The sequence below is a fragment of the Octopus sinensis genome, linkage group LG20 (genome assembly GCF_006345805.1).
Source record: "Octopus sinensis linkage group LG20, ASM634580v1, whole genome shotgun sequence".
In the NCBI taxonomy this organism is placed as follows: Eukaryota; Metazoa; Mollusca; class Cephalopoda; order Octopoda; family Octopodidae; genus Octopus; species Octopus sinensis.
Genome location: NC_043016.1, coordinates 20,678,805 through 20,688,119, shown reverse-complemented (window position 1 = coordinate 20,688,119; position 9,315 = coordinate 20,678,805).

Sequence of the window (9,315 nt, the reverse complement as noted above, 5' to 3'; positions counted from 1 at the left end):
AGTCTCGCGATACTGATACCTGATAGAGGGTGGTAGGGTTTCGCCTCCCCCACTGCTAACAATATATTATATATAAAGGGTGAAGTCTTTCACCCATAACAAGCTGGTGGAGAATGTGCCTGGGGCTGAACTAGTAGTAATATTCATCAGCCACTTTGATGTGGTGACTGGCTTTACTGTTTAGTATAGGGCGCGTGGCTTAGTGGTTAGGGCATTCGGCTCATGATCGTAAGGTTGTGAGTTCGATTCCCGGCGACGCGTTGTGTCCTTGAGCAAGACACTTTATTTCACGTTGCTCCAGTCCACTCAGCTGGCAAAATGAGTTGTACTTGTATTTCAAAGGGTCAGCTTGTCACTCTCTGTGTCACGCTGATTATCCCCGAGAACTACGTTAAGGGTACACGTGTCTGTGGAATGCTCAGCCATTTGCACGTTAATTTCACGAGCAAGCTGTTCCGTTGATCGTATCAGCTGGGACCCTCGTCGTCGTAACCGGCGGAGTCTTTAGTATAGTTACTACTCTGGTCTCTTCGCGAAATTTTACAACTAGCTATTTTGTTTATATATATATATATAGCTGAATCACTGACCTCCAGGCGGTCGATTCAGCTACAACATATCCAAACACCTGTTCGTAGTTTGAAAGTAAAAAGTGAAAGAATTTCCTAATTGACGACGTTGTCAGCGTATATTCCTTTCATGCCCTTATATCCTGAGTCCAAAGCCAATATATGCACATTGTTCCCAGAACCAAAGCCAATATATTCACATTGTTCCCAGAACCAAAGACAATATATACTCATTGTGTCCAGAACCAAACAGAGCTTTTGTTATCTCAATCCACATTCGGTTGGTCGTCATAGTGATGAAGTAGTCTGGCTTTCCAAACTCTCTCACCAGAGCTATTCCAGCTTGGAAACACTCCTTGTAAGACCGAGAAGAACCAGTATGTGATGGCAGAAGAATGATTTTATACCCTGCGTCATTCATTCATGTCACCATTTGCAATAGCATCCAGAAGGCCATGGTACTTTTCAACCTTAAGCTGTTTCTGATGAGTTCTCAGGAAGTGTAATCGATCTTGCTCTTTGTATATTGATCTACTGCATACTGTTGCATCAGACGTCTACTTTTCATTATGCCATTGAACTCGTCCTTTCTTACCTGAAGCCAATAAAAATAAAATTCACATGCAGTGATGTTTTTGCTTCAGTCATTATCTTTCAAGAACACATTCCAGCCATCTTCCCCATCTTCCCCATAGGGAAACTGAAGTACATAATGAAGAGGGTAATAGCTTCTGTGGATTTGACTAATGTAGTCCAATTCACATTGCTTGCTCTCTCTCTCTCTCTCTCTCTCTCTCTCTCTCTCTCTCTCTCTCTCTCTCTTTCTTTCTTTCTTTCTCTGTACTGCACAACAACATCCGCAGGTTTAAATTTTGGATTATTAGTATTAGCTCCCACCATGATCACATCAATTTCTGATGCAGTCGGTAAATTATAGGTTCTGTCATGTGACCCAGCAGGAATATGCCGTTTGTCATGACTTATAATAATATCACCGGTAGAACATTTTCCTGGTGCAGAGTATTCTTTAATTACATCAATAGCCTATTTAAAACTTTGACATATGGATTTTGAATATGCAGTACTCGCTACAAAACTAGCAAGACGTTCTCATAAAGGTCATTATCAGCTCTTCTGAATGACACCACTTTTCTCATCTCATTTTCAGTGTCAACGAAATATAGTTTTGTGCATAGACTGGCTTCCTATTTACTGCTGGTATGAGACTTCCTATGCGGTGGTACAACTTTCCTTGAATCTTGAAAGGAGGCGCGAAAGTGCTATCACCCGGTGCTCTAACTGGTGGATTATCCAGTTCAAATGAAGCCATAGCCAGTAAATTATTGTAGCCACGAATTTTGTTCAGACGCATTTGACCACATACATTAATATCATAGTACTTAGCTATTACTTCTTGGGGCTTTTTATCTGTGGAACTTTGTCATTGCTAATTTTTCCTTTGCTACAACAGAGGGTAGTTTTCTTAGCATCCCAAAGATAAGCTTTGCAGTCAGGCAATATTCTTTTTAAAATGTTTCCACAGTAGTGCAACATAAGGCTTGGGTTTCGTTTTTTTTCTCATAAAAATCTACCACATTAAATTCCATAGCCATTCTCTCAGTGTCAGTTCTTTGCTGATGAAGTCTCGATTGGTATCGTGCCTGGTTGTTTGCTTGTCACTGCTGAATTTGTGGCAGCGACGTGTTTTCCATAGAGTCTTGTTTCCTCAGTCGATCAGTATTCATCCATGCTTCTGTTTCTTGTGGTGTTTCCATTGCACGGCTTTTCTGAGTTCTCAGCCGATTCACATTCCTCCCTGCTTCTGTTTTTTTTTTCTAGTCTATCCATTGCACGGGTTCCCATCCGATTCGCATTCCTCCGTGCTTCTGAATCTTCTGGTCTTCCCTTGGGCGGATTTCCTGTCTCCTCAGCCAATCTGCATTTCCCCATACTTCTGTCTCTTCAGGTGATTCCATTTCACAAGTTTCTTGCAGTCTCCTTCGCTTCATTTCAAGTCACTGAGAAGAGCTGGGTCCTTGTCAGTTTTCTTCCACTAGCGTCTGTTGTCTTTGCTCAGCGATCTTTTATGAACGAGAAATTTTTAGGGGCAGATTGTTGCTTTTTCTTTTTCTGAGCATAGTGTACTGATAAAAGCGTGAATATTTATTACAATTATACAGTGGACATTTTCAGACGATTCATCTAGTATTTTAGTTCATTTCTCTGAACGGAGGTTATCACGGTATTTATATTTACCTTGGATATTTAATTTATAATTACACCACTCTCGCTAAACACTATTTTAAAGTGCGCCTTTTATGTCGTTGAATTGCTCTAAACGAATTTGACCATAAAAATGTCGGAAATTTAGCATTTTTAAAGTAATAATAAAATTGGTCGAGCCTATTTTCATACAGTCGAATGCGTAAAGTTTCCGAAATTTTCTTATATTTAACCTCTGCTATTTCAGAATTCTACGCATGTGTGAAATATCAGACGACAGTACATTCGATAACATATTCATACACGCAACGATATAAACAGACATAAGAATAGCTCCGGCGGCATGAAAATCGGTCCGACAAATTACTAAATTTCCAACATTCTTAAGGTCAAATTCATTTAGAGCAATTCAATAATATAAAAATCGCAGATTAAGATAGTGTTTAGTGGGGTATGGTGTAATTGTAATTTTCACCGAAGACTAACAGTGTTTTTATGGGGTTTTGTGTTTTTTCTTTTCGAAATGACGCCAAAAGAGACATTTGAAAGATGTGTGAAAGTGAGAGAGAATTATGAGAGGCAACGTTGTAGGAGAGAGTGAGTTCAATACGTAAGATACATAGCTACTACACACTTTTTTCTCTCCTTGTTTGTTTCCTTGTTTTTTTCTGTGTACCTTTCTGTAGAAGAGCGTAGGCTCAAAACGTAAAATACTTTTTCTATTCCTGAGTGCTATACTAATACATCTGTTTTTGTACACCACCTGCCTTCGTCTTTTATTTATTTTCGTAGTAAACTTTCCCTATATATATATTTATATATATATATATATATATATATATATAGAGAGAGAGAGAGAGAGAGAGAGAGAGAGAGAGAGAATATAAAACTTTATAGATAAAGAACGTGAAATACACGAAGTGACGAACACGGAAAACAGACAAGTCATTCGAGCCTTCATTCTTCAGTCAGAAACCGAATCATCATGGCAAATTTCGGCTGTTTAATTCTGAGATTTGCTCCAAATCGGCCAGCCCCAAGGAAAAACTAAGCTGTGGGCATTAGATTTCTTTGGTAGAAGGAAAGAATGTGAACGCAACAACAGAGAGACGAATAGGAAAAAGAAACGAAGATATAAAATTGGAAACAGTAACGGTTAAAAACAAGAATGACAAGGGGCGTCTTACGACTTTGAGACAAAATGAGACAAAAACAATTGATCAGCAAGCGTGGAAAGCAATTACCTTTTCGGTAGAGGGGACACGTATGGAACAAGCAGCTGTCGCCAACGGAATGGCTTAGAAGCAGCAGGTTGCAAGAAGGTGAGAGAGAGAGAAAGGGGGTAAGAGAGAGAGAGACAGAGAGAGAGGGGATTAAGGAGGGCAGAGGACAGAAGCAATCAAAGTAACACCGAAGGAAACATGGAAAAGAGCGCAAGCAATTAAGAGAGAGTGAGCTAAGAGAAGCAGTAAATATGTAGGAGGGAGGGAAAGAGGTAGTAAACATGAGGAATAGTAGGAAAGTCATTGAATAGTGAGATATAGGTAATTTGTTTAATCGGATTTTACCAGGCTAAAACCGGACCGGTTCATTTTCGTGAATCCCATATAGATGTTGACATGGTTCCTCATGCCAAGATTGGTCGAAATCAGTCCAGTGGTTGTAGAGAAGTTTGATAATAAATTTTGACGCAGACACACACACAGAGACTTAAATAACGCAATTATAGTATAGACACACGCACACATATGTGTGCATGCGTGCACATTCGTATGTGTGTGTGTGTGTGTGTGAGTGTATATATGCATACTCACGTACATATGCATATTTGGGGGACGTGGATTTGCGGGTGAGCTGGCATGAGTGGGGTGGTTTTTATGCACGTGGTGTGTGTCTGTGTCTGTGTGCGTGCGTGTACGTATGTATGTATGAGTGTGTATGCGTGCATGTTAGTAGCGGAAAATACCTCTAAGAGAAGGTAATTAGTGATTGTTATTATTAGAGGCAGGGGAAGTAATTATTCTTTTTGGGTACAGGTGAATTGATAGTATTTATATTACGAAGTTATACATTTATGAATTAAAATATGTACAAAGTTGGTTATGCGTTTGTGAATTAAAGTATTTGCAAAATCTAAACTTGGTTATATGTTTATATCCAGGCGTAGTTTGTAGTTTCAATAAATATACTCTCTTTAGTCATTGTTTCCTTGCACTGATAAATGGGGGAAACAGTCTAAGAGACATCCTTGTCTGGCCTATATAGCTGTGTCCACAACCTGAGCAAGTTATCACATAAATTAAATTTTTGGATACAAGTAAAATCAGTGTTAATTATGAATCGCTGTCCTTGTTTGAACGGAATTGCGAACTTTCCAGTAGGTTGGGGGCATGTTTCACAGTTTGGACGCCCACTTTTTTTAAACTCTTGGTTCCGTTGTTGCTGGGTATAATTTCGCATTTATCAGTATTGTTTTTAAAGATTCAGTTTGATTTTTTACTTTTGATGAATTTTTATTTGTAGAATGTGGTTCATCTTTGAGTTCCAAGTGAACACAGGTAAAATACGAATAATTGTGTTGTACGCCTCATTGATTGTGGGGTTGTGTGTCGATATACGAGGTAGTAATTGTTGATGGGGTGTGTAATTTCGCTTTGTTGCCATTAGTATTTTGATATCTATCTTCTTCGCACATCTAATCCCACCAGCTATTGTATGTCTCTTGATTAATGTGGTTTTAAGGCCTTGAAGTCGAAGGTCCCAAGTATTTGCATCAGACACTATTATGCAAGGGAATATTCGTTTTAACTAGCGGGACCCATGAATATTTCACGGAATTAATGGTAAACCTATAGGGTTAATTCTGAAAACTTTATCCAAAAGACCTAAAAGCGTAGCCTATGTTGTTTTTGTATGGAAAGATAATCACTCATCTGCTACTCATTGAAAAGTGACAGATTTGGGAATACAATGATTACTTAATGTACTTTATATATACACTTTATATACTTTATGCACAATTTTATAGACTTAATACACAACGCCCATTCAATAAATATTCACTCTTATTTTTCCATTTTTCCTATAAACAAAATAAATATATGTACATATGATACATTTAGTTAAACTGCATATATTCGCCACGTAAATAAGCATAAATATTTCACGGAATTGAACTTATGCGCATGTATTAAGTGATGTGATATAAAAGAAACTTAGTTCAATTTAAAAAAATAATTTTCACCATCCAATCACCATCTCCACCACCATCACCATCATCTCCCTCGCCCCTCTCTCTCTCTCTCCCTCCCTTCTCTCTCTCTCCCCTGCCTCTCTCTCTTCCTTTCTTTAACCTCACCATCAGAACATCACCCCTCTGTTAAAATTATATTTTAAAATCTCCTCTATAACATCACTACCTTCACAACTAACTTTTTCAACCACGCAATAAATATTACGTTCCCCCTATCTCACGTCATGGGCGCTTCTCTGTTCCTCCTTTTCTTTCTCTTTGTCTTTTTCTGTCTCACTCTTTTTCTTTCTCCGTCTTTCTGTCTCACTCTTCACCTTATCCACTTTTTCCCTCTCCTTTTTCTTTCTCTTCACATTCCGCTCAACTAATCGCGTGAAAACGTTACAATTACATTCCCTCTACCTCATGTCATGGACGCTTCCCTCTCCCTTTTTTCTCTCTCCCTCTTTTCGTTCTCCCTCTTTTTCTCTAATCCCGTGAAATCGTTAACGACGGGTTAACAGAATGACACGCAGAATTAGTTGTGTTTTTGGTGGCATGAGTTAAACAGAAGTTATTGCTTCGAGTCTGCGAGTTTATAGCGTATATCGGATTCAATTTGATTGTTGACTTTTTTTTTATCAAAATATCAAGGAATGTGAATTGCCCTTTGCTATACTCCATTGTAAATTGCTCTTTGCTATACTCCATTGTAAATTGCTCTTTGCTATACTCCATTGTAAATTGGATATATGAATTCATTCTGTTAAGCAGTGATATAAATTCAAACAGTTTATCAATATTCTCATTCCAAATGATAGAACAGATATCTTTTCCAGGTAAAAGGGATATCCATATTTTTGTAGTGATGCTTGATATATAGTAAACATCCCATTTTTAGTTTAGCAAGTACTGGGACTGCTTTTATTCCCATCGCAATTCCACATTTTTCTCAGTAGTAAGTGGTATCAAATAAGAAATAATTATTCTGGAGGATAAATTATAAAGCGTCCTCAATAAACTCAAGGTTCACACGCACCGGAAGTTCTTTCAGATAGTTTTCCAGTCAGAATTTGATTGCTTCTATTCTATTGTTGTGTGGGGATAACATCGGAGAAAGTGAAGATTTTCTTTTCATTGATTATTTTTGGTGGGTGGTTTAGTATCTCTAGATCATCTCTAATGAAACTTTTGATATATTTCAAAAATAGTTTCAGTAGAATACTGAGAAAATTGCTCACGCGGTAGGTTTCATACACTGGGCCGGCTATAATGGATCTTAGTTTTAAATCTCGTGGTGCCTGGACATTACTGTAGATATCTGGTGATTGTTTGCAGGCTTCATCAATTATCTGGCTCTTGTGGATTTTAGGTAAACCGCACAAAAGACTAGGTTTACATTTAAAATTTGTGATATAATCATTTCTCTGTTTGTCAGACCTTTTCTATGTAGGAGAATTAAGGATGCAAGATTTTTCATTATTTTTTGTTGCTTATAGTTTTTAACCTTTTCGTAGAAGGTATTGTTTTTTAGCATGGACAGTACTACGTTTTTGTAGAATTTTGTGTCCATCAGAACTACAGCACTTCCTTTGTCGGATTCTTTGTTTGACAATTCTTTATCATTTTGCATTTTAAGAAAATCTTCCCATTCGATATTGCTAAGATTTGTGTTGAGTCTTTGATTGCGTAAAGTACTATTCGGGAAATTCAGGATATGGTAAGAAAAATCACATTTTGGTGGAAGATAATTGCTTTTCTTTTTTAGTAGTAATTCATCGTTGTTATTGTTGTAATAGAGTAGTGCTTCTGAAAGTCGCAATTTTCTACAAAATACCGTAATATTGTCTTTAATTTATTCTGATTATATCCGCGTCGGTTTGAGGTATATTTTAGCCTTTTTGCAAATATGTCGATTTATGTTGTTGAAAAAGTTTCCTTTGATAAGTGTATTAAAGGGGTTTTCCTGTGATTTGATCCAACGTTGTCCCTATTTCTCTGGACTGGATCTAAAACATGTTTGTTGAAATTACGTCGATGTAAATAGTCAGTGTTACTAATTATATTTGAATTGTTAGACGGCTCGTTTTGCTGTTTGAGCATATTGGTTGTAATTACGTGGTTCGAGTTTATTTGTTGAGGGTTAAATGTATTCCCCTGAGTGTTTCTCATTGCTAGAGGAAAATTGGTATATCTAACTCTGGGGTGGTTCTTTCTAGCCTTTCTAATTTGTAAATGTCCCTATTTCTGGTTTGAAAATGATTTACTTTCGAGTGAGGGGTTAGTTTTGTGTGGAAGTATTCTTTCAAATATTTACAGTTTGATCTAATTGGCTGCTTAGTCATTTCTGTAGAGGTTGTTTTCATTCTGAATTTCTTTAGAAAAGGGTAACTGGAACTGTATTCCTTTTGGACTAGGTTTCATAATTAATGGAAAAATTAGCTTTTCTTCCCAACATTGAAGGGAATTCATTTCTCCAGATTCACAGCTTTCTTTCCATAGTTTGAGATTACTTTCCAAAAGCTATTCAGCAACGTGTTTAGTAAAGCCGACATACGTTTCTTCATCAAGAAACGTATGGACTTGGTAGACAGAAACTGAAAGAAGCCTATACATGTATGTATGCGTGTCTATATATATATATGTGTGTGTGTGTGTGTGTGTGTGTGTGTGTGTGTGTGTGTGTGTTTGTGTGTGTGTATGTGTGTGTCTGTGTGTGTGTCTGTGTGTGTGTGTGTCTGTGTGTGTGTGTGTAACTTTATGCCTCTGTTTGTCCGCTTCCACTTGACAGCCGGTCGGTGTTGGTGAGTTCAAGTCCCTGTAACTTAGCAGTTTCGCAAAAGTGGTCGATAGAATGAGTACAAGGTTTTGAGAAATAAGTACTGGGTTCGATTCATTTGACTAAAGATATTCTTCAAAACAGTGGCCTAGCATGCCCGCAGTCTAGTGGCTGAAACAAGCAAAAGAATAAAAGAATAAAGAATATGTATATACATATATACATAAGTATACATATATTCATATGTATACATATAAACATGTACGTATGTATATATTATATAGGTTTGTGGTGCAATGAGGAAATACCACTATTCCCCCGTATATAAGAATATGACCCCTTGATTTGAAACTGTGATAAGTACCAACGCATGAAACTCACAGCCTTTGAGTCACTCCTGCCGACTATTAATAATAAAACGTATATACGTTTGCACACAGTATTATTGTGTCTGCATTCCCCAAATTTCTATTGGAGTTATCATCCATTTGACATCAATTTAGTGTGGGTTC